Source organism: Myotis brandtii, unplaced genomic scaffold, assembly GCF_000412655.1.
Source record: "Myotis brandtii unplaced genomic scaffold, ASM41265v1 scaffold398, whole genome shotgun sequence".
NCBI lineage: Eukaryota > Metazoa > Chordata > Mammalia > Chiroptera > Vespertilionidae > Myotis > Myotis brandtii.
The window spans coordinates 1,229,697-1,253,522 of record NW_005365280.1 but is presented as its reverse complement, the minus strand read 5'-3'; the positions used below and the strand labels follow the sequence as shown (position 1 = coordinate 1,253,522).

Here is a 23,826-nt window from a genome sequence, read left to right as displayed (position 1 = left end):
TTTATTTATTTGGGTTCTCTCTCTCTCTCTCTCTCTCTCTCTCTCTCTCTCTGATTAAAGATTTGCCAATCTTGTTTATCTTTTCAAAAGAGCCAGCTCTTGGTTTCATTGATCTTTTGTACTATTTTTTTAGACTCTATTTCATTTATATCCATTCTAATATTATTTCTTTTCTTCTGTTCACTTGGGTCTTCGTATGTTCTTTTCTAATTTCTTTAAGTATAGGTTAGATTGTTTGAGATTTTCTTGTTTTTTGAGGAAGACCTGTTTTGCTATGAATTTCACTTTTCATAATGCTATTGCTGTATCCAATAGATTTTTGGTTGTCATGTCCTAATTTTCATTTTTTTCAAGGTGTCTTTTGATTTCATCTTTAATTTCATTGTTAACCTATTCATTGTTTAGTAACATGTTAGTTAGCCTCCATGTATTTGTTCATTTTTAGTTTTTTTCTTGTGATCTCTAGTTTGATACCATTGTGGTCAGAGAAGATGCTTGATATTTCATTCTTCTTAAATTTATTGAGACTTGTCTTTTGTCCTAACATGTGGTCAATCCTAGCAAATGCTCCATTTGCACTAGAAAAGACTGTATATTCTACTGCTTTGGGGTGAAATGCTCTGAAACTATTAATTAAATCCATCTGGTCTAATGTGTCATGTAAGGTCTCTGTTTCCTTGTTGATTTTCTTTCTGGAAGATCTATTCATTGCTGTCAATGGGATGTTAAAATTCTCTACTACTTCTCCTCCTCATGCAATGAACCCTTAAAAATTATCCCACCAGGTCCTCTAGAGAAGTCCACATAAGGCTTAGGTTCAAGCTGAGAGTCATTTTTCTGGTTCTTAAAGGTTTTTAGTTTGAAGAAGATGAAATGCATGAGTCAAACTAAGATAAAAAATTTCACAGTAGGAATATTTTGGTGGCAAAGCACATGTTCTCCATAGCCCAAGGGTAAATGCCAATACATATTTAAAACAGAGTGGGAGAATTAGAAATAAGTTTGAACATTTTAATGTAAAGCTTCTGTTTCATGTGCTGGCTCCTACCAGCTGAGTGACCTTGGGAAAGTTATTTAATCTCATTTTTTTAGTTATAGTTGACACACAATATTATATTAGTTTCAGGGATACAATACAGTAATTAGACATTTATATTTCTTACAAAGTGATCACCATCATAAGTCTAGTAACTATTCATGGTGATGAATACATGGTTATTATACATAGTTATTATAATACTAGAGGCCCAGTGCATGAAATTCATTAATGGGTAGGGTCCCTAGCAACTGCCGGCTGCCGGCCAGGGCCTTCCTTCCTTCTGTGTCACTCCCTGTTGGTAAGCACACGTCATAGTGAGCAATCGAACTCCTGGTCAGTCAAACTCCCGAAGGGACACTTTGCATATTGGGCTTTTATATATATAGATTGGCTATATTCCATACACTCTAGATTACATCCAGTAACTTATTCTATAACTAGCTGTTTGTACTTCTTAGTATCCTCCACCTTTTTCATCCCCCCCATGTCCCTCCCCTCTGGAAGCCATCAGTTTGTTCTCTCTCTATATATATGAGTTTGTTTCTGTTTTGTTTGTTCATTTGTTTTGTTTTGTTTTTTAGATTCTACATATAAGTGAACTAATATAGTATATCTTTCTCTGACTGGCTTATTTTATTTAGCATAATACTCTCCAGGTCCATCCATGCTATTACAAATGGTAAGAGTTCTTTCTTTTTTACAGCTGTGTAGTATTCCATTGTGTAAATGTACCATGATAGCCTTGTAGAGTAACCTTGGTTGTAGTCCTTGTTTTTCATCACTTTGAATATTTCAAGCCAGTCCCTTCTGGCCTGAAAATTTTCTGTTGAGAAATCTTCTGACAGTCTAATAGAAGCTCCCTCATATAAAACTGTCTTTCTCTTGCTGCTTTTAAGATTATCTCTCTGTCTCTAATATTTACCATTTTAATTGTGATGTATCTTGGTATGGGCTTCTTAGAGTTCATCCTTTTGGGGACTCTCTACATTTCCTGTGGTTGTGTGTCTTTTTCTTTTACTATGTTAAAGAAGTTTTCAGTAATTATTTCTTGAAATTGGTTCTCAATCCCTGTTCTCTCTTTTCTCTTTCTAGTACCCATATGATGTGAATATTTTAATGCTTTATGTTTTCTCAGAGGTCCCTTGAACTATTCTCATTACTTAAACTTTTTTTTCTTTTTACTGTTTTGTTTGGGTGTTTTCTGCTACCTTGTCTTCCAAATCACTGATTTAATTCTCTGCTTCATCTAATCTTCTGTTGATTTCTTCTAATGTATTCTTCATTTCAGATATTGTATTCCTCATTTCTGACTGGTTGTTTTTTATGATTTCTGTGTCCTTCTTATGCTTACTATCTCTTTGTTGAGTTCTCATTGAATTCATACATTCTTCCTCTAGCATCTTTATAACCATTCTTTTAACTCTGTGTGTGGTAGATTGCTTGCCTCCATTTCATTTTCTTCTGTTTCTGGAGATTTCTTTTGTTCTTTTATTTAGGGCATGTTTTTTGTCTTCCTGTTTTGGCTGTTTTTCTGTATTTATTTCTGTATATTAGGTGGTTCTTCCATGTCTCTTAGTCCTGGTATGGAGACCTTATGTAGTAGATGTCCCGTGGACCCAGTGGCACAGTCTCCCTGATCACCTGAGCCAGGTGCTCCAGGAGTTTCCCTTGTGTGGGTTATGTCCGCCCACTTATTGTAGTTCAGCCTTGATTGCCGTTGGCTTGTCTGTCTGTGGGGTTGACCATTAGGCTGGATGACTGTGAGGATTGACAGTGACCACAGTATATGAGCTGCTGTGTGGGGACTGACCTCATGAAGCAGAATTTTCCCCAGCAGTGTCTAGTGCCTGCTGAGACCTTCCATTGGGTGTGTCACTTGTTGAGCTAATTGAGTCGTGCTCTGATATGGTCTGAAGCCAGCTACCAAGAATGTTGATTCTGGAGTCTCTTGGCAGGGACTTGGGTGATGATCAATGCCAGGCGCTGTCTGTGACTGGCCCTTGGCTCCCTGTTAGGCGCTACCAAGTGTTCCACTGTTGGTAACTTGGCCTGGGTGCGCATGGGGGTGGGGGTGGCTAGCTTTATACTGTGGTCAGCTGCCACCAGTACTGGGCCTGGGGCATGTCAGCAAAAGACCCAAGGCACTCCGAAATCTGCTGTGACTGCCAGCTGAAAGAGCCTCAGATGGTATGTGAGTTGCATGAGGCAGGTTCTCAGTAAGTCACCAGGTAGGGGTGAGTGGTGTTCACCAGGTTAATACAGATCAACTCAGTGCCAGGGATAGGTCTGAGGCCACTCAGCAAAAGTCTCAAGGTACTCCAAGGTCCGGCACCACTGGCATGTGGCCTGCAGACCTTTTGCAATTTGGTGGGGGCTCAGGAAGTCGTTAGGGTAGAGCTAATAGAGTTCATCTGGCAAGAACAGATTAAGATTTGGCTGTGTGAAGGGAGGGTTCTGCACAAGAATGGTAGCACCTCTCAGACATGCAGGAAGATGTCCCTCGCTCTAAAGCCACTCCACTCAGCCTCTCCCTATGTATCTCAAGCACCGCCCCTTCCTTGCCACTTCCTCCCACCCCCAATTTTGCCCAGAATTCCTCAAGAGTTTTTCAAGGAAGACTTCAACATGGACTGAGGCTGGCCACCACCAGCAGATCCCACAGCTGTGTGCAAGCTTGGCAGGGCATGGTTGTAGGGTGTCAGCAGGGAGGGACTAGGGCAGCTCCTCAGGGGATGGGGTGCCCAACACAGGAATGGTGGCACTGGTCAGCAGGTGGGGAAAACAGCCCTTGACATAAAACCGCACAACTCAGTCTCACCCTGTGTGTCTTTGGCACCCCCAAGGTTGCCTGAAATTCCTTGAGAGTTTTTTAAGAAAAGCTGCAAGGCTGGGCCAGGCTGATCATCACTGACAGAGCCCACAGGGGACGCAAGCTTAGAAGGGTGGGCCTTGCGTAGTCAGGAGGGTGTGGTAAGCCTAGCTCCCCAGGCTGATGTCCTAGAGAGGGAAGTGCTTGACCCAGAAAAAATGGCCTCTGTAGATGGTGTGGGAGAGAGACTTAACAAAGGGACTTTGGTGGCTGTCCCTCTGGTCCGCTCCCATAGTCACACAGCTCAGTCTCTCCCTGTATGACTCCTGTCCCTCCCAAGCCACTGTCCCTCCACTGGAGCCCAGGGTGAATACTTGAGAGCGATATTTTGTGTGTTGGCCCTTTAAGAAGGCACCTGAACTTCTAGCAATCTCGTGTTTCACCTGGGTGGATGAAATCCTTGCTTATTTTCACAGCCAGGTGTTATGTGAGCTACCTTCTCTGCACTGGTGCTCAGCATGAGGTTGAGACCCCTCACTCCTCAGTGGGGACCTCTGCAGCTGAGATAGCCTTCCAGATTCTCAACCACTGCATGTGGATGCAGGGCAGCCCTTTTCGCATCCCCACTGCTCCTACCAGTCTCAGTGTGGCTTCTGCTGTAACTCCTTGGTTGTAAGACTTATGCTCAGCTAGTCTTCAGATGGTTATTCAGGTTGATTGTTTTGTAATTTAGTTGTAGTTTTGATGTGGTCCTGGGAGAAGGTGTGTGTGCACCTACTGTGCCATCTTGGATCCCCTCCTAAGGTTGCATATATCTCAAGCTTTCTCCTTTTTTTAATGTGAAATTGGACTGCCATAATTATTTTTTCTGAGTGTCCTGTTTTTGAGATATTTATAACTTGATGCCTTGGACCTGTTTGACAACTCCGATTCTTTAGATAGGATTGAACTTTGTGGGAAATAACATGTGTTTTTTAATGCTCAAAATTATATTCTGGGAAAGTTTTGTTTCTTTATAGAGTATAGCCAGAATCCTACTGTTTTTCAATTTGTTTAAATGCAGTAGCTTAGACAACATATGTACATGTTCAGTTGAAGATAAAGGATATCATTATTTTTAGTCTATTACAAAGAAGACCACATTTTCTCTTAAATATCTTGATATAAAGTAATTTGAACACAATTTCTACATAAATCATTTTCAAGAGATTGGCTGTCAAGTGCATTTTTTAAAAGTAGTACTCTCATACGAACCAATGAGACTTTGCAAATTTTGTTATATTCTAAGCCTAAAATGTGCTTGAAGATGTCAGTTTTTAAACAACACTTTGAGAAGTAGTTAGCTTAAAAGTATAGCAATTCAGAGCACACTGAGAATGATTTTGAAGAGTAAAATCTTCATACACTTGAAAGAAAGTTGTCAGATCCACTACAATTAGGAGACAAGCAGGTAAAACCCCCACTTGTGAACATTTTTCCCCCCTAACGAAAGAATAATACTGGCCTATGAAAACCTCTAGCAAATCCTTACTCCATTTCAGCTCCCAAATCTACTGCACAGAAATTCTCCCAATTTTCTTATGCAGTAATACACAGATATAGAATAATGGCACTGCAATGTATTGCCCCTGGTCTTAAAGATGAATAAAGCAGGCCATGAAAAATGCCTGGACTGAAATATATTTTCTCTTCAAGCCTGGAGTGCATGTGTGTGCACCAAACATACATGCATGCACAGATTTACCTATTTGTTTGAGTGCAACAGTTAGAAAGGAGAGGGGAAGATGAATTGACACTCTCTTCCCAGATCCTACCACCATTTCCAATATGTTGGATCAATGCGAACTGCATTACACTGTTGTGAAAAGGCTTGTCAATGTGCCTCACACTTTGACAGGCAGGATGCTATCATGTGGAAGTTATGCCCTTTCTACAAGAACCTGGATATTGAAGTGTTGGAGATTTTTGTCTGATGCCCTTTGGTCTTGCTGTTTTCAATGGATTAAGCTTTGTAATCATATATATGCATCGGATTAAATTCACAAACAAATGAAGTGTTAACTTCCTCACTGCTTATTATTTTTGTACCACAATAAAGGTATTTCATGGCTTATTGTCAGTTTTCACACATACTGGAAAGAGTTACTGCTCCCCCACCACCTCTGTAAACTCTATCCAGCAACATTTTTGGAGTAATGTCATTTCTTCCTGGATTCAGACATACCCTTGAGGCCCACTTTCCTTATATTTACATTGCAGGGGCAGTGCGTTGTGCAGTGAAAGATGTAGTGTCGAGGATTGAGAAAGATATGTTGAGATGGTTTGGACATATAGAGAGGATGAACAAAAGGAGATAGATGAAATAAGTATACAAGACCAGTGTGGATGGGAGAGTTGGAAGGGGTCGACCTCAGCGAACGTACCTCAATCAGAGTGAGGACATTTTTAGTAAAGGCCAGCTTAGGAGTTCCCTAATTAAGTTAATAACAATGTACCTACCTATATAGTTTAAGTTTAAAAAATTTGGCTCTCAAAAGAAATTTCAATCGTTGTACTGTTGATATTTGGCTCTCTTGACTAATGAGTTTGCCGACCACTGCCCCAGCCTATCCAGGTGCTGGATGGAAGATGTGAAGTTGCTATTCCCTTTATTGGTCTTGGTACCAAATTATACGACCACACTTATAATGATTGGCACTCTCAAAATTAAGAGAGACAGCATAAATGATACACACTTTGGGTTGGGAGGATTGTGTTCAAACCCATTCTCTGCCACTTCCATGTTCTGTGATCCTGGGCTGCTGCTTAATCGCTCAGAGTTTGTTTCCTCGTTGGTTATATGTGAAAAATAAACCTCCTTTCACAGGGTAGTTGGGGAGATTGAGAACTAATACAGGAGATTCCGATTTCATTCGTTTTAATACTCTTTAGTTACATCCCTAACTGCCTATAAGTGGTGCAAAGTGGCAAGAAGAGCTGCTTCATGGGTCAGCAGAGTAAATCGCAACCTCTGATGACTGACGTTAGGGCACGGCTCTCCACTATGGTTGAATAGCATCCCATTGCCTAGACTGCACCCCAGACCAATTCAGCCAGTGTCTCTGTAGGTGGATCCCAGGCATAAGGATGTTTGAAAGCTCCCCAGGTGATCACAATGTGCAGCCAAGTCTGAGAACTGCTGCTTTAGGGGGATTTGAAAGTCTCCATTTCTTCCAACCGGTGATACCTGGCATTCAACAACCTGTACTTTATTCTTTTTGCTTAAACAAAACAGGGACTAAAGCATCATGCTGAAAGTATGTCTGCCTTAGTAGGAATTAGGTTATGAAGTTCTCTCCAAAGAGCCTGTGTTAGCAGGTGGGCACAGGGGTGGGAAAGAGAACCAAGGTCTCTAGATGTCTGAGGACAGGGGCAGTTCACACAGGGAAACAAATGGAACGACAGTTATCGAGAGCCCAGCAGTTTCACGCTACCTGTTGCTTTTGGAAATGAGTCCTGACAAAAACACCACCCAGGGCTGGTTGACTTCCCCGAAGGCTCGGGACTATGACCCTGATTGGTCATGATTCTTTTTTTTTCTTAATACAGACTTTTTAAAAAATACATTTTATTGATTTTTTACAGAGAGGAAGGGAGAGGGATAGAGAGTTAGAAACACCGATGAGAGAGAAACATCGATCAGCTGCCTCCTGCACACCTCCTAGCAGGGATGTGCCCGCAACTAAGGTACATGCCCTTGACCAGAATCGAACCTGGGACCTTTCAGTCCGCAGGCGGATGCTCTATCCACTGAGCCAAACCGGTCAGGGTGGTCATGATTCTTAAAAACTTGCTGCATCTTCAAAATGTGGAATGGGAGAAGGGGGGCTCATTCACTTTTGGTTACTCACTGTAACCAAAATTCAGTTAATTAAATTTCGTTGCAAAATGATATATATAGATATTTTTAAAGAAACAGTATTTTCAAGAGAATAGACTAAAACACTCCATATTCAAAACTCTCTGACCTCTTTTCAACAAATGGTGCTGGGAGAGCTAGAAAAAGACACAGGAGACACATGGAAAAGAAGGAAGTTGGACCCTTCACACCACATGCAAAAAATAAAATGGATTAACAACCTAAATGTAAGAGCTAAACCATAAAACTCATAGAAGAATTCTAAAACATGACCTTGGATTTGGCAATGGGTTCTTAGATATGACACTACAAACATAAGCAACAGAAGAAAAAACAGGTAACTTAGACTTCATCAAAATAAACATGTTTTGTGAATCAGACACTATCAAGATAGTGAAAAGACAGCCCACAGAATGGAAGAAAACATTTGTAAATCATGTAACTGATAAGAGTCTAATTTCCAGAATATATAAAGAGAACTTTTAGAATTAGACAATAAAAGGATGAACAACCTAGTTTTAAAAGGGGCAAAAGATTTGAATAGACATTTCTCCAAAGAAGGTATACAAATGTCCCATAAGCACATTGAAACGATATTCAGCATCATTAGTGTAGGGAAATGCAAAAGCCAACCACAATGAGATAACACTTCTTACCTATTGCAATGGTCACATTAATTAAAAAATAGGAAAATTACAAGTGTTGTCAAAAATGTGGAGAAATTGGAATCCTCATAAACTGCAGTAAAGTGGTGTGGCCACTATGGAAAGTAATTTGGCAGTTCCTCAGAAGTTACAAAGAATTACTGTATGACCAGAAATTCCACTCCTAGGTATATAACCAAGAGAACTGACAACAAGCATTCAAACATTTTCATAGCAGTATTCTGCATATAAGCCAACAAGTGGGAACAACACAAATGTCCGTCCACTGATGAATAGATAAACACAGTGTGGTGTATGTATACAGTGGAGTATTATTCAGCCAAAAAAAAGGAATGAAGTACTAATACATGTTACAACATGAATGAATCCTGAAAAAATTGTGCTAAGTCAGTGATTTTCAACTTTTTTCATCTCAGGGCACACAGAAACTAATTACTAAAATTCTTTGGCACACCAAAAAATACCTTTTTTTGCCTATCAGACAAAAAAAGGGTATAATTTTGATTGATTTACAAAAAAAATCATAGTAATAACCAACCCTTTTTGCTCTAAAGTGACTTTAAAAAAAATCAGGTGCCTATACTTGTATATAAGGATTTCTGATGCCAAGAATTAACCAATCAGACACAACCTTATTATGCAACTCTATTATATGACCTGTATACAGGGTGGGGGAAAAGTAGGCTTACAGTTGTGAGTATTCCAGTTAATAAAGCTATTGTAATAATTATAACCTGCATGTCTTTTTTCATATGAACAACTATAAACCTACATTTGCCCACCCCTGTATTTATAGTTCAAGAGTAGACACCAGATGGCTATTGTGGTGTTGCTGTTGTTGTTTTTTTTATTTGACAATCTAAGGGAAAAGAGGTCAGTGCCCCTGACCAAATCGTCAAGTTTTGCATGTTTTAAAAATTCTTGCAGCCGGGCACACCGGTTGAAAATTGTTGTGCTAAGTGAAAGAAGCCAGTCACCAAAGACCACATATTATATGATTCATTTCCTTTACAGGTAACGTCCGGAACAAGTAAATCCATAGAGACAGAACACAGATGAGTGGTTGCCAGGGTCTGAGAGGAGGAGGGAATGGAGAGTGGCTATGGGGTATCTTTTGGGATGCTGAAAATCTTCTAGAATGAGTTAATGGTGATGGTTGTACAACATTGTGTATGTACTAAGAACCACTGACTGTACACTTTAAAAATGATTAAAATGGTGACTTTTATGTCATGTGAATTTTACCTCAATTAAAAAAAAATATTTCTCTGACCCTATCTCTCATTCTCTGCTAGTGGTCTTACACCAGTCTCTTAGCCATTGCTGGAGGGTCTTGTTCCATCAGCTATCCTTTGTAGTAATTCCACTCTCATCGTATACTTTTATCCCTCCAATGTCATGCTTCTGCAGTCTTCTACACCCGTCTTCCATTCATCACTCCTCAGGCTTTGGTCCCCAACAGAGCCTATGGCAACATGGCAGACATGAAAAGCCTCCATCTACAGATTTCTCACCAGACTAGGAAAGCTCTGCATTTAACCAAACAGAAGCTCAGGTGCCTCCTGCTTACCCGAGGGGCCTTTTTGAAATTAGAAACGGGTTTCCAGTGTGGTCCTGCCACACAGCTGGACTCATCCACCACAGCATCACCAGGGAATGTTAATTTTGGGAACAGGTGGAAGAACTCTCCTAGCATTTCCCGACAGGCACAGGGGATTCCTGCAAACTCAGTAGAGTGAAAGTCACACGTACAAAAATGTAAATTTGTGTGAGATGTAAGGCTGCTACTCGCAGAGCTTAAGTGCTTTTAATTCTGGGTAATAGATAGTGCTGATGGCTTTGGAGATTGATCTCTGAGCCGACCGAGGGCTCCAAAAGTAGAAGGAAGCTATATTCATCATTGTCTTAATTTTCTTTTTTTCCTCTTTTTTTTATTTCTGCAGGGGTCAGCAGAAATCAGATTTTTTTCTTTTCTTTTTAGATCAGTGTTAGTGTGATTATGATGATCCTGAAAGACCTGTATGGGGAGAATGCTGCAGTCTGAATTAAAAATAGCACTTTATGTCCTCCCACACGCAGCACTTGAGGGTTCTGAATGCCTTTTATAAATGCAGACTTTCTGCCTGGCTACATAAAAGAAGCTGTCACTTCATTTCCATAACGAAGTCATTCCCAGGAGAATTCCATTGTTTTAGCAATAGAATTTTTGTAAAAGGCCTCTTATTTTGCCTGAAAAATGTAACAAAAATGAACTTTTGAGAGCTTATTCGACAAAACAATTAAGGAGCTAGAAATTTTCTTCTTTCTTGATTTATTGGGAGTTGTGTGAGAATCTTCTGTACCATGATGTTAGGATAAACCCCCCAAACCCGGCAGGTGCAGGGGGAGGGGAGAACACCTGTTATTCTTTCTTCTGATAGAAATGGGGGTAGGCCTTTCCCTGAGAAGGTGCATTCTAGTTCCTGGTGATAAACAGGTGGTGCTAATTCTAAAGAGTTTTAAATATTTATTTTGAAAGAGATGTAGGAAACTTTTAGAATGCTCAGTCTATAAATAAACTCCTTGGGATTTGTAATGAAACATGATCAATCATCAGGTGTTTTAAATATTGGGACCGTATCTTGCTGGGATCCTTTGCTCAGAAAATTCTAGTTGCTACTCCCCTTTACTTGAGTTTCCAGCATTGTAGCAAGTGGAGTGGTGTTTCCTTATAGACTGTTACTTGTGACTGGCTCAAGTAGGCATACGTGCATGTGCTTGTTTTCAGCACCCCCTCCTTCTCTCTCTCTTCCCCCACGCCGGGCCCCCGTCCATCCACACAATGATCTTTGCTCCAAATAGGGTACCAAATCTTCCACTCCACGTTCATAGAACAAGAATCATTGTATTTCTTGGTACTTCCCCAGCACCAAGTAACCCACATCAAAGTATACCTGTCCTTGGTGTTTCGACAGGTAATCCCTGGACTTAATGCCAAGTGGCATTTCTGTTACATGCTGTTCACAGCTGAGACCATTGGAATCTCACTTTTAAGCTAGAATAGTTTCATTAAGCCTCCTCCCAAAGGAGAGAAGTTTTCAATAGTGCCTCTGTCTTGCAATGTTCTTTTTTTCTGACTCCATCAGAAAGTTGTAATATTTAAACAAGGAGGCAGCTGTCTGGATTAGTATCAAAAAAAGGTGTTAAAATATAGAGTTGCTATATATTTTTGGCTTTTAATTTAATAAAACAGACAAAAAGAAGACACACGAGCTTGAGTAATGATACTATAACTTATAAAGTATGATTAGAGAGAGGTCCTGTTGTAGCTACACTTTCACATAGTTATATTTATTTTCTTTTTTTTTAGACCTTCTCTTTTTAATATATATTTTTATTGATTTCAGAGAAGGGAGAGGGAGATAGAAACATCAATGAGGAGAGGGAATCATTGATCGGCTTCCTGCACATACTGGGGATTGAGCCAGAAACCTGGGCATGTGCCCTGAGTGGGAATCGAACCATGACTTCCTGGTTCATAGATCGATGCTCAACCACTGAGCCACACCTGTCGGGCCATAGTTATATTTCATTAAATAAAAAAGTACTGAGGCTTTAGCTTTGGTAGGTTGCTTCCAGAGTTCTGGATACCACTGGCGATTTCTCTTACTAGTATTTATCCAAAAGGATGGTCTGGGGGTGGGGGAATACTATCTGGTCTTTTTTTACTTTGACTCACCTTTTGGGAATTTGTGAAGTGAGGCCAAATAAAATACTTGAGAATACTATCCTATAACTAATATGATGGCAAAAGAGAATGAGAGGAACATATTTAAGTTTCTTAGGATTTCTACTAATTTTACTTTTTAAAGGAGAGCAAATAGAGCAGAAACGGAAGGAAATTTAAAGTCAGGAGACTCCTTGCAGTGGTTCCTCTGGGACCTTAACAGCTCATGATGAACAAATGCTTTCTAACAATGACCCCACGCAGCACAGGCGGTCCTTCCCCTTCCTTCCGGGCACTTCTTTAACACGCGAACGAACCACTGCCCTTCTGGAGCAGCGTGGACAAAACTCCGCTCCAGGAAGAAGGTGTTGATGACTCCAGCTGCCTGATGGGCCGTAACCCTGGGCATGTGTGGTGGCCAGGGTCTTGATCCACATTCCTGGTAGGCGTCAGCAACCCACTTGGGAACAGGGTATTAAACAAATAAGGCCAGGAAAGAATTGTCAACAAGAAACACATGTAAAAATCTTAATTTCCTGAAGATGTCATTCTTCGGCTATTCAGTGCAGATAAGGTATTTCTTAATGTGGATTTTCATCTTATTCCTGATATGCAGACCTACTTTTCCCTGGATGCATAATGATATTGCTTAGCAAACTTCGCTTTCTACCAGTAAGGAGATGGAACGTGCATACAAGTGTAGACACCTGCCAAGTCTAAATATGTGTGGATAAAGCCTTGCCTTTATGTGATAAGCTGTGCTAATCATAGGAACAGTGGCATGGATCTACAGGAAGTGTAACTTTTAAAAAGTTTGATTATAGTATTTTTGAGCATATTTATCTCTTTGATTATGTGTTGTTTAGGCAGGTACTAATTTTAAGTTTTGTTTGTTTTGTTTTATTTTGATCATTATTTATCTTTTTTATCTAAACATGAACCAGCTAACATCAGTAGAAAATGTTCCCAATGCATGCTTGATACCCAAGGAATGCCAATTTGGAAAAATATTTTACAATGGCTAAAGCACAGAAATTGTGGAGAGCGGGCCACAGTGTTTGGACAGGTTCAAGCCTCGGACTGATGAGAGGGCACAGTCCTCTCATGGTCAAGTGTATGTCCCAGCTTGGAGGGAAAAGCCCTCCCAGCACAATTATAGCCAACAGCTACAGTTGTAAGCTTGAACCTATGGTCCAAACATGTGGTCTCACATGCCTGAGTGTGTGGGCTTGATAGAGTTCAGGTGCATGTAATTGAGTAGGATCAAAACTCACGAGAATGTTGTAAACATCTTGACCACACCCTTACTTTACCTCGTGGAATCTGGCTATAAAATAAAGACATGGCGCTATCGCTAGCTCTCCGCCAGAGAGGCTCTCCATCAGAGAGGACAGCGTCCCACCCAGACCCAGCTTTCATTCTCTTGTCTGTCTTTTCTCAATCCTTCACCGCCCCCTCTCAGGGTCACTGAACCTGGCTGAGCTGGTGCAGCACATAAGGCGCCCAATGTGGGGCTGAGTATACCATGGCCGTGCTGGCTCGCCACAAGAAATCATTGAATGTTGATTGACCAGAGACTGCATGAAAGGAATGAGTAAATTGTATTTTTCAGAATACCTTAGGTTTGGGCTCCGTCTCACCCTTCACCTCCCTCCAGTTCTCCTGGAAATCCGACTAACTGCTTCTACTCTCAGGAAAGTTCTGCATACCCCTTGCCTTCCCTGTGGAAGGAAGGGGGGGCGGGGTTCAGTTTCCATGACTGACATACAGGCTCCTTTGTGAGCAGGGCAGGGTCGGGCTCTGCACCCTGCAGGGCTGAGCTGCTCATCCAGAGGAAGCATTTGTGAACTCTGCCAATCCCAGTAGCCCTGGCTGCTTCTCCTCAGAAAGAAAATATAGAGTCAGCTTTAGTCTTGGGTTGGAAAAACAGGCTCTTGCAGAGTATTTCATTGATTGACTGAGCAGTTTCCATCTTGGCTTATGTAATGGATTTTCTCCAAGTCACCAGAAAGGGACTCTCCTATTTGATAACCACAGAGTACGAAGGTCAAGGACATGTCAAAGTGAAAGTCAAATGCCAGATTATCAGTCATTTAATCAGACAGTACTTATCAAAGGGTTACCATTAGCAAAAGCACCGCGAGGCTTACAAAACAGACACAAAACCCTGTCTTCACAGTTTACTAGCGTCTGCCTGGGGAAATGGTGCCTATTTTAGGGTAAGGAATAAAATGATTAGTATCTTAAGGAAAAGGAATAAAAACTATAGGAACTCACTCACAAAAGTATTTCTGATTGAGAAAGTTGTATGTAGCATAGGAGGATGGAGGAAAGAAGGTGGAAAAAGTAGGACTTGTACAGGTCTTGGTAGGTATGGCTTGAATTTTAACATGTGGAATAGAAATGTGAGCATTCAGAGATGAAGAGAGAAGTTGGGTTTGGCTGGTACAACATGCATGAGGGGAGAAGTAGGAGATGAAGTTGGAAAAGCATGTTGGGGCCAGATTGTGAAGGTCTTAAACATCAGATTTTAGAAGATTTGTAGCAAGCTGTAGGAACCAGCACCACAGTATGGCATGGGAAAGTTGAATTATATAATCTGCTTTAGGAAGTCTGGTCCAGGAAAGATGACTCAGATGGTTTGGAGGAAGAATAGTGAAGGCAAGGAGACCAATGAGCAGGCTGCTGAGCGAGGAGTAGATCTGACCCAGCATGGCGGTGAGGGAATAGAGTGCAGGCTTGTGAGGACTTGACAACTGATGGATGCGGGGGAGAGAAGAAGACAATGACGCTGTTAGCATGAATTAGAAATAAAAGAGGAGGGCTGATTTTAGGGGGAAAAAAGATGAGAAGTTTTGAAATAGACATATTTATTTATACTGCATATATCCAGCAGCTTGTGAGGGGAGATGATGGGCCCAGGATACAGATTAAGAACTATATGCAATAAAAGGAAATTGTCATAGAAAGAGAAGAGGGAGCACTGAGCATGGAACCTTGGGGAATACATACCGTAGGGGTAGAGAAGGAACAGGAGGGGACGAAAGCCGAGGAACTAGCAGCAAAGTGATGTAAGGAACCCCACAATAGTACCATCTCCGAGAAACCAGGAGTATTAGAATATTTTGGTGCAAGAGACAAAACTCAAAGTGATTTAAGCAAAAAAACAAACAAACAAGAAAAAACACAAAAAATGGAATTCATTGTATCCTATATGTATTAGTTTTCTATTGTTGCAGAACAAATTACCATAAATTTAGCCACTTAAGACAATATCCATGTTATTCTCACAGTTTCTGCGGGTCAGAAGTCTAGCCACAGCTTAGCTGGATTCTCCACTCAGGGTTTCATAACGCTGAAATCCAAGTGTTGGCTGGACTGCATTCTCCTCTGGAGCTCACATGCTTATTGGCAGATTTTATTTCCTTGTGATTGTAGGACTGAGGCCCCTGTTCTGTTGCTGACTGTGGGCGAGGCACCACTCGCAGCTCCTGCTCTCTCCAGGTCCTTGCCGCATGGTGCTGCTCCCTCCCCCCTATAGCCCTCTCATGCTTTGAATCTGAGTCCTGGAAAAACCTGTCTCCCCGAAGGCTCACCTGATCAGTCGCTAACCCCACCCTGAGTAATCTATTTCAAGGTCAATCGATTTAGGAGCTTAATTTCATCTGCAAAATCCCTTCATAGCAGCAACAACCAGATTCGAGTTTGATTGAATAACTAGGAGAAGGTGAGTGTGTGCACTTGAGGGCAGGGCAGTGTGGGGGCCACGTGAGCATTTTGCCAGGGATAAATCTAACATTTGGCATGGCTGGATCCACAGGACCTCACTGTTGTCAGGACTCAGTCCTTCTGTCTTGCAGCTTTGCTCCCTGCTGAAGAGCTTCATTGTCATGTGGGCTTTCCTCACCAGGTGGTAAGAATGGCTCTTTGTAGACCATGCTTCCATGGCCTCCCTAGGACAGGGTGCGTTATTTCCTCAGGTCAGCCGGTCCGAGAGGCTTTGATTGGCATGGCATTTGTCACCTGCCTACCCCTAACACAGTCATCATGGCCAGAGGGATGTGTATTCTGATTCTCTAGACCTACTGTGTTAAATGTTGTAAAAGAAGTCAGGTAGAAAAGAGCCTCTGCATTTAGAAGGCAGGAAACCATCTGAAGCAAAGAGAAGGAGGTTTACTTAAAAAAACAAAAGGGGTGGCCCTAACCGGTTTGGCTCAGTGGATAGAGCGTCAGCCTGTGGACTCAAGGTTCCCGGGTTTGAGTCCCGTCAAGGGCATGTACCTTGGTTGCGGGCACATATCCAGTAGGGAGTGTGCAGGAAGCAGCTGATTGATGTTTCTCTCTCATCAATGTTTCTAACTCTCTATCCCTCTCCCTTCCTCTCTGTAAAAAATCAATAAAATATATTTTTGGGGAAAAAAAGAAACAGCAACAACAAAAAACACACAAAAGGGGTGGAAGTCAAACTCTAAGAGTTTAAGATGTGCCTGGGAAAATACCAACCTTGAGTTTATACAACACGTTAACATGTTTGTTGGTGAACAGGAGAAAGGTGACAGCCATCTGGAAATGTACCAGGATAGAGGGAAGGTCTTTCAGGAATAGCAATGGCTGATACCTTTGTAAGGAGTTTCCAGTGAAGCAAAAAGATGGAAGGAGAGACAGAGGGCTGAATTGACCCTGAGAGGACCTGAAGCCAGTAGGAAGAAAACAGACTAAGACTCCAGGCTGAAAGCCACCAGAAGTTTTCCCAGATTATAAAGTGTGTGAGCCTTTTGGTTTTTGGTCATCTGTCACCTCTTTGGAATACACAGATAAGAGTCCTTCCAATGTAGCCCTCCTCAGAGAGTGATTGAATATACTCAGAAGACCCTTAGCCTCTGTCTGGCTATCTAATCCACGAAGACTTGCCCTTAGAGCAGGGGTTCGCCAAGCGTTGTCCCTGGACCAGCAGCAGCACCACCACCTGGGAACTGGTTAGAAACCCCACACCTACTGAGTCAGAAATTCTGGGGATGGGACCCAGCAACACGGTTGAACAAGACCTCCAGGTTTTTCTGATGGTGGTTCAGGTTTAAGAAGCACTTCATTCATCTCCCCTCCACACACAAGGGTTTCCTTAATAATGGCTTTTGAAAAACTGCGAGGATCAAAGATATAGGTTCCTAGTGACCTGGGGTGCGGTGTGGGTTGTAAATCTTCAAAGGAGATGGCAACTGTTCAAAAGCCACCCGCGACTAAAAATACAATGGACCGGAAGAACAGAGGAGCGAGAGCTGAGTTATAACTTAATTGTTCTCCAGTGTATGGAGGGCTTTCATTTGGATGGTAGGCATCATAGGAGCTGCAGTCCCTGGAGGACAGAGAAAAATGAGAAGGGCTTAAATTATAGCTAGAGAGCAGTGGTTCCTTTGGAGTACAGCTTAAGTCGTAGAACAGGTTTTGGAAATGGATCATTTAATTTAAATTCAGGCTCTTCTAACAGACACTCTGAGGAGGCTGCAAAAGAAGGGCATGGCAAGCTTTCTTTCACCAAGGAGCTTAAAAGCTTTTCAAGCCTTCAAGACTTAAATAAATCCAGTGGAATATAAACAGACAATATAACTGAACGCGGAATTGAAAAGGACTTGGGTTAAAATGTGTGATAGAGACTGTAAGTGCTGTGGGCAGTCAGGGGAAGGAGAAATTGGCAGGGTGTCATTTTCTCCTCGCGTCGGGAAGAAGCTGTCAGCCAGGCAGAATTTCCCAGGGCTGGTAGGGGGGCTGGTGGACAACTCAGGTTCAAGAAGTCCTTTTCCTTGCCCTCCCTTTTCTTTCCAAGTTTTCTAGTTTGTCAAAGCTACTGAGTCAAAGCGAGGGTTTGTATTTCAAGACTGAACTTGGAGTGTTTTATTTATTTTTGGTTTTATGAGAAACTTGTAGGAGAAATTACATTTTATCCTGGGTGTCTTAAATGGAAAGAGATGCAGATAAAAGTATGGCTTATTTGTTTCAAATAGATTTTCAAACTTACTCTATCAACGGGGAGTACATAAATAAGCCTGTCTGAGGAAGCCTTTGTTTCATAGGATGAGGAAAGCAAATAACTGATTTTCCTTAGTGGAAGAATTAAATTGTACCAGATCTGGGACATAGGGAACAATTTTATTTCTTTGCAAAGTATTACTCACGTGGGTAAGTAAACAGGTAACCAAGCCAGAAACCAAGACAGAAGGTTTCTAAGACACTCTTTTTAAAAAATAAATTTTGATTTTTTTCCAATTACAGTTGACCTATAATATTATATTAGGTAGGTGGATATAAATGCCATTTAACTGCATGAGAGAAATAAAAAAAATTGTTAATCTAGAGGAAGCCAGCAAATTTGAAACCTATGCAAAGTACTAAGATTTTTTTTTTCAGACATTTACATGTGATGGGATCTGTTTTTAGCTCTTTTTGGAGAGGGTTTTCTGAACTCCAGCTGTGGCATGCAGGTGTTAGCAGAGAGCTTCTTTTTCTTGTGATGATGGGGTGAGTGAGATGCATTAGGCGGCCAGAGTGGACCTCTGCTGTCATATCAGATTTAATACCTGCACTTATGGGGTTCCTCTCCAGGAAACCACTAAGTGTGCGCTGCTCTGATGTGCCTGTCAGTCAGAAAGAAGAATCAGCTTTTTTAAAAAAAAGTTGAAATACAATTGACATGTGACATTATGTTAGTTTCAGGTGTACAACAACGATTCTATATGTCTATATATTGCAAAGCAATCACCACAATAACTCTAGCTAATAATATAAAGTCTATTGCTCAATTCTTGATTTAAATCAAGGAGACCCAGTTGAAATGGCCAGAAAAAATCAAGAGGACATAGAACTCAGTTGTTCATCTCTGGATGACATCCCCTAAGGACAGGCTGTTTCCTCTCCCTGGAAACCCCGTGCCTGGCTAACTTCCTCTCATCGTTCACTTCTCTGCTTAAATGTCACTTTTGTGAGAAAAGCCTTCTGAGCCCTTCCTTCCAAATGGGGTACCTACCCCATTATGAATGCAAATGGCAGTGCTTATTTTTCCTTCACAATCCCTGTTCAGTGTTCACATTTTATACATAAACTAAAAAGAGTGTGCTAGGGTTCTTTAATGCCATCCCTGTGAGGCAAGGAGCTCCTTAAAGGCATGGTTCTTGTCTGATTTGCTCACCACTGAAAATAGAGAGTCTGCTGGATATGCTAAGCACCAAGTAAAAATTTGGCATGAATGAGTTAATTAATAAGCAAGCACTTTGTGAGCTGTGTTCACTATAAAAGCATGCTTAATTATATCGGCAGCAGGCACCTCCTTTCTCTCTTCTGTCCTAATTTCTTTCTCTCCAATTTTTAGTTCCTTATTTTGAGGTAGCATTTGTCAGTGTTTTACCTATTCCACATCTAAGATTTGACATCATTCATTGTTGTCTTTTTTTTGAGATAAGGGACCACTTTTTTCTCTCAAAAATATTACACCCACAAATGCTAATGCTGCAACTCCCGCCTTTACTCAGCGTGTGCTCATGACTTTGAACGGCCCTTGGGGGTGATACTTGGGAAGCAAACAGGATCCCAGCGCAGCACTTAAAATTGGTTTTCTGTCGTCCCCAACGCTACTCATGTGTGTTCCTTTACCTCAAGTATGTTCCTCAAGGATTCCCAAGTCAAAATAACTCGATAATATTGGCCCAGGAAAGGCTATTTCTGGCTCTGTCTTCAAGAAGGGAAAAATTTTAAAAATCCAGGTGTGGAAAATATTAATGATCAAAATATGAATAGGTCTTTTCTTTAAAAGCAACAAACAGAAATGATCCAGTCCTTCCCCCACAGGTCCTCTGTGCACCACACTGTGTCTAAGTGTTATCCTTGGTGGGCGGAAATGGCAGACGGCCAAGTGGAAAATTTCACAGCCCCGCAAACCTCCAGCGCACTAAACACTGCAAACCAGCCACCCCAGGGAGTTCTGTGGCTGGACCAGGTCATGATGCGCCTGCACATGCCTCTCACCACCTTCCACTCCCCCTTCCTCTTCCCTTCCTGCCCCAGGCCCTCAGTTTCTTTCTCCCTGAGATTCCAGACCTCTGCTTCCCCCAGCCCCTCCCTGGAAGGAGGAATCAGCCTGGTGGCCCTGGCCGAGGTTTAGAAGTTTGAGGGCCCCAGGGACTGTCAGTTGCTGGTGGCTGGCCAATGCTGGCTTTTATATTCTGGCTCAGAGCTCTGTAACAGGCTTATGACCACTGACAATGCGTTGTGTTTATATAGTGCCTTTCTTCTCAGGAACTGTGAGTGCTTTGCAAGAGTGATCTTATTGATCTTCCCAACCACCCAGTGAGGTATGAAAATGGCAAAAGGTCCCAGCTCCCTCCTTTCTGCAGAGAGTAAAACCAACGGCCTATTTTGAGGCGGTGTTGCAAGTTTGCATCTCAGCTGGGATTGCCTCTGAAGTCTCCCAGAGCTGGCTTCAACCTCATGGGGGGCAGGGAGGAGCCGGGCGAAAGGTTGGCCGTGGCGTGCTGCTGTGTCTCCTGGGGCAAGAGCAAAACTATTGAATTTCTTTTTCACAAAAAGGTAGTGGAGAATGGTCTTTGGCGAATGATCAATTAGTCTAATTGATTGTGAACTTCATTTGTTGGGATAAAGAATGACTTGATGGTGCATTGACCTTTTCTTTCTCTTCCGTTCTATTCCCGTGCTAGGTTTTCCTCACGTCTCTGTGAAAGAGGACAGAACACGCCTGAGCCCAGGAGCGCTCCAGCTTCTCGTGGGAAGTCTCCATGGTGAAGGAAGGCTGGGGCTCCCGGTGAACCGCGCACAGTGAATGTTGTAAGTTAAACAGGAGCAGCATCAGCAGCAGCTTGCCTTGCAAGGAGTCGTGAATCATTGGATGTGGCTGAGCCAGGCCAATGAAGGGGTGTTCATGTTAGTGCTAGGTGATCATCCAATTAATTTTTTTTTTTAGGGGAGAGGTTCTGTTTTCATTTGCTGCAAACTTGCCTTTCTCCCAGCTTCTCTGAAGCACTTCTCACTTTCTCCTTCAGGAAAAAAGCGTGGGATACAGTGATTCTTTCATTGTAGGATTGCCCTTGCTCCTGGTACAGTTCAGTGGTATCAAATTTAAACAGCCTCGCAGTTTTTTAGGTTGATGGGTAGGGCTCACATTCTCTGGGCTAAGAATTAGCCACCGGAATTGCCACCAGCAGTGATTTTTATTGGTGAGTAGTGTTTGATTGGAATGAATTTTTTTGGTTTTCAAAAATCTGAGGTTTGCAAGTATAGTCAGTTGTTTTAGGTGCTTCTCTTGCTGAAACTTGGCTGGTTGACTGGTTTTTATGGGGCTGCTGGGTTGGGACTTTGAGATTAGTCAGGTAGGTCCTGCAGGTCAGCTGCTGGTCACCTTCCGTGAGGCATTTCAGGACCAAGTAATTGAAGAAACAGTACCCGGTGGCTTCAAAGGGCTTACCCGCCAAGACACTTAGGGGTTGGGCCAGCTCTGTTTTCTGGAGATTTTACCGCAGTGCTAGACTGTCCCCAAAAGTTTAGAAGAGGTTGTTGTTGTTGTTTTAGTGTATATTTTTATTGATTTCAGAGAGGGAGAGAGAGATAGAAATATCAATGATGAGAATCATTGATCGGCTGCCTCATGCACACCCCACACTGGAGATTGAGCCCACAACCTGGGCAAGTGCCCTGGCCAGGAATCAAACCATGACCTTCTGGTTCATAGGTTGACACTCAAGCACTGAGCCATGCCAGCTGGGCAGTTTAGAAGAGTTTTGACCAGGAAAGAATACAGCTCCAGGAAGCCCATGATGGCCTAGGAACATACTGCCTTTATAGTTTAGAAAGTGAAGAGCCAGCTGTGACTAGGGTCTTATACATATGTCTATAAATATATACATACTTAATGCAATATATACTTTATGTATACACACACTTACTATATACTATATATTTGTATGTGTTATGTATACATAAATACATATACTTGTTTTTATGTGTGTGTGTGTGTGTGTGTGTATATATATATCTTTATATAGTTAAGTTTTCAGCTTAATAACACAGGAAACTTTTCCAGGTGCTTATTACCTATATTTTTTTCCAGTTTCATAAAATATTTTGAGAAGCAAGATTTAGTAATATGAGGGCATATATCAGGGAGAAAAAGCTTTAACATTGAAGAGAAAAATTTCCATTGAATTTATTTCATGGTTTTCTAAATATTTTTATTAAAGTATGCGTATTTATCCATATACATGGCTTAAATAGTGTATTAAAGTAAATTTATTACATTGGAAATCTCCCAGTGTGTCATAGTGAACAGACTATGAGCGATGCTGGTGTTTTAATGTGTTTCCATTTTGTACCTATGAGCACCTTGGTTCTAGTGGAAAGTACACAACTCCTGGAATCGATTGATCTGAATCCTGTTCCCCATCCTATTGTCAAGGACAACTAAGTTCACAACCTTGGGCAAGTCACTGACCCCATGAAGGGGTATGTTGTGAGTTTGTAACTTGCTCCAGGCTACTGCTTATGGATTAGTTGGCATCTTGGTTTGGGGCCCCCCCATAAGGGGCAGAGCGTCGTATGAGGCACTTTAATACTTAATCAAAAGTATCTCTTATTGTGAAAGTGTCCTTTACTATTATGGAATAATCTGGGGCTTGTGAGATCTGGGAGCTGCAATATCAGTGTGTTTTACTGGAAATTGTTTTCTCCATCAGGTAGCTATTAGAATGTACTTCCGGAAATGGTTATAAAGCATTTTCATCCTAGGAAACAAGTATCTTATGAAAAAGTGGTTTAGGTTTCCGATTACATTGTAATGAGCACTGTAGTTACTATAATCAATCTAACCTTCTTTTTTTTAATCTTGTGGGTTTTTGTTTAAACCATTGCTTTGAACTGCTCATGTGATACCATGTCAAGCCTCAAACAGTAAGTGAGGTTTTCAAAGACATTCTGAACATAAACTTTCAGGTAGTCAATGATTTGACACAATTTTAATGCACTGCTGTTTTTAAAATGTTGAGCCCAGTCTTCTGGTGAAGAAAAAGAATTATTATTTCTGTCTTCACCATAATACCCTTTCCACCAGGCCCTCCCAGGCACCACGGGGCCGTTCAAAGGTGTTCACTAGAGTGCTTTCTAAGAATATAGTTGTAGTCAGTTACATTTCAGAACCACACCCATGGGTCTGCTTGAAAATTAAATATGAGCCACTTTCGAAATTAACTTTTTAAAAACTGTCCACCTTCATACTCAAACATTTACTTACTTTGTAAGCAAGGAGCTGGTGATCCATATTTCTTCCTAAGCTTCCCTGCTTCCTTAAATAGGACTTCTCAAGTTACCTTTTCAAAGTAGCCCTCCCTGTCCTGTATAAAATAGCACCCACCCCATCTCTATCCTCTAGCCTATCTTCTTTTTTTAAACACCTTACATATTATATATTTATTTTTAATCGTCCATTTCCGTAACTAATCTCCATGAAAGCAAAAATCATTGTTTTATTATTATTATTATTAATTTTCTGGTGAATCTATAAGACCTAGAGGGCTGGACGGCCCACAGTGGGCACCCAGTTGATATTTGAGTGACTGTCCCAGGACAGAGTAAATATGTGGGCCTGAGCCATCAGTGAAGGAACATAAACGAAATTCTGATGAGTGTTGGGTAGTGGGGAGAGACTAGGCTATTTTC

The 23,826-nt window shown here is 41.5% G+C and overlaps 1 protein-coding gene across 14 annotated transcripts in view; it reads left to right on the top strand.

Annotated features, from left to right (window-relative positions):
* Nucleotides 1-23,826, top strand: part of ATXN1 (ataxin 1) — a 440,907-nt gene that overhangs the window by 270,785 nt on the left and 146,296 nt on the right. For 13 of the 14 annotated variants that reach the window (XR_001363440.1, XM_005873029.2, XM_005873027.2 and 10 more), the window contains one exon: nt 20,820-20,946. The gene's annotated coding sequence lies outside the window, so the exon portion shown is untranslated. Of the gene's footprint in view, nt 1-12,419; nt 12,560-20,819; nt 20,947-23,826 lie in introns of those variants that run through there. The other variant, XM_005873024.2, reaches the window with a different exon arrangement.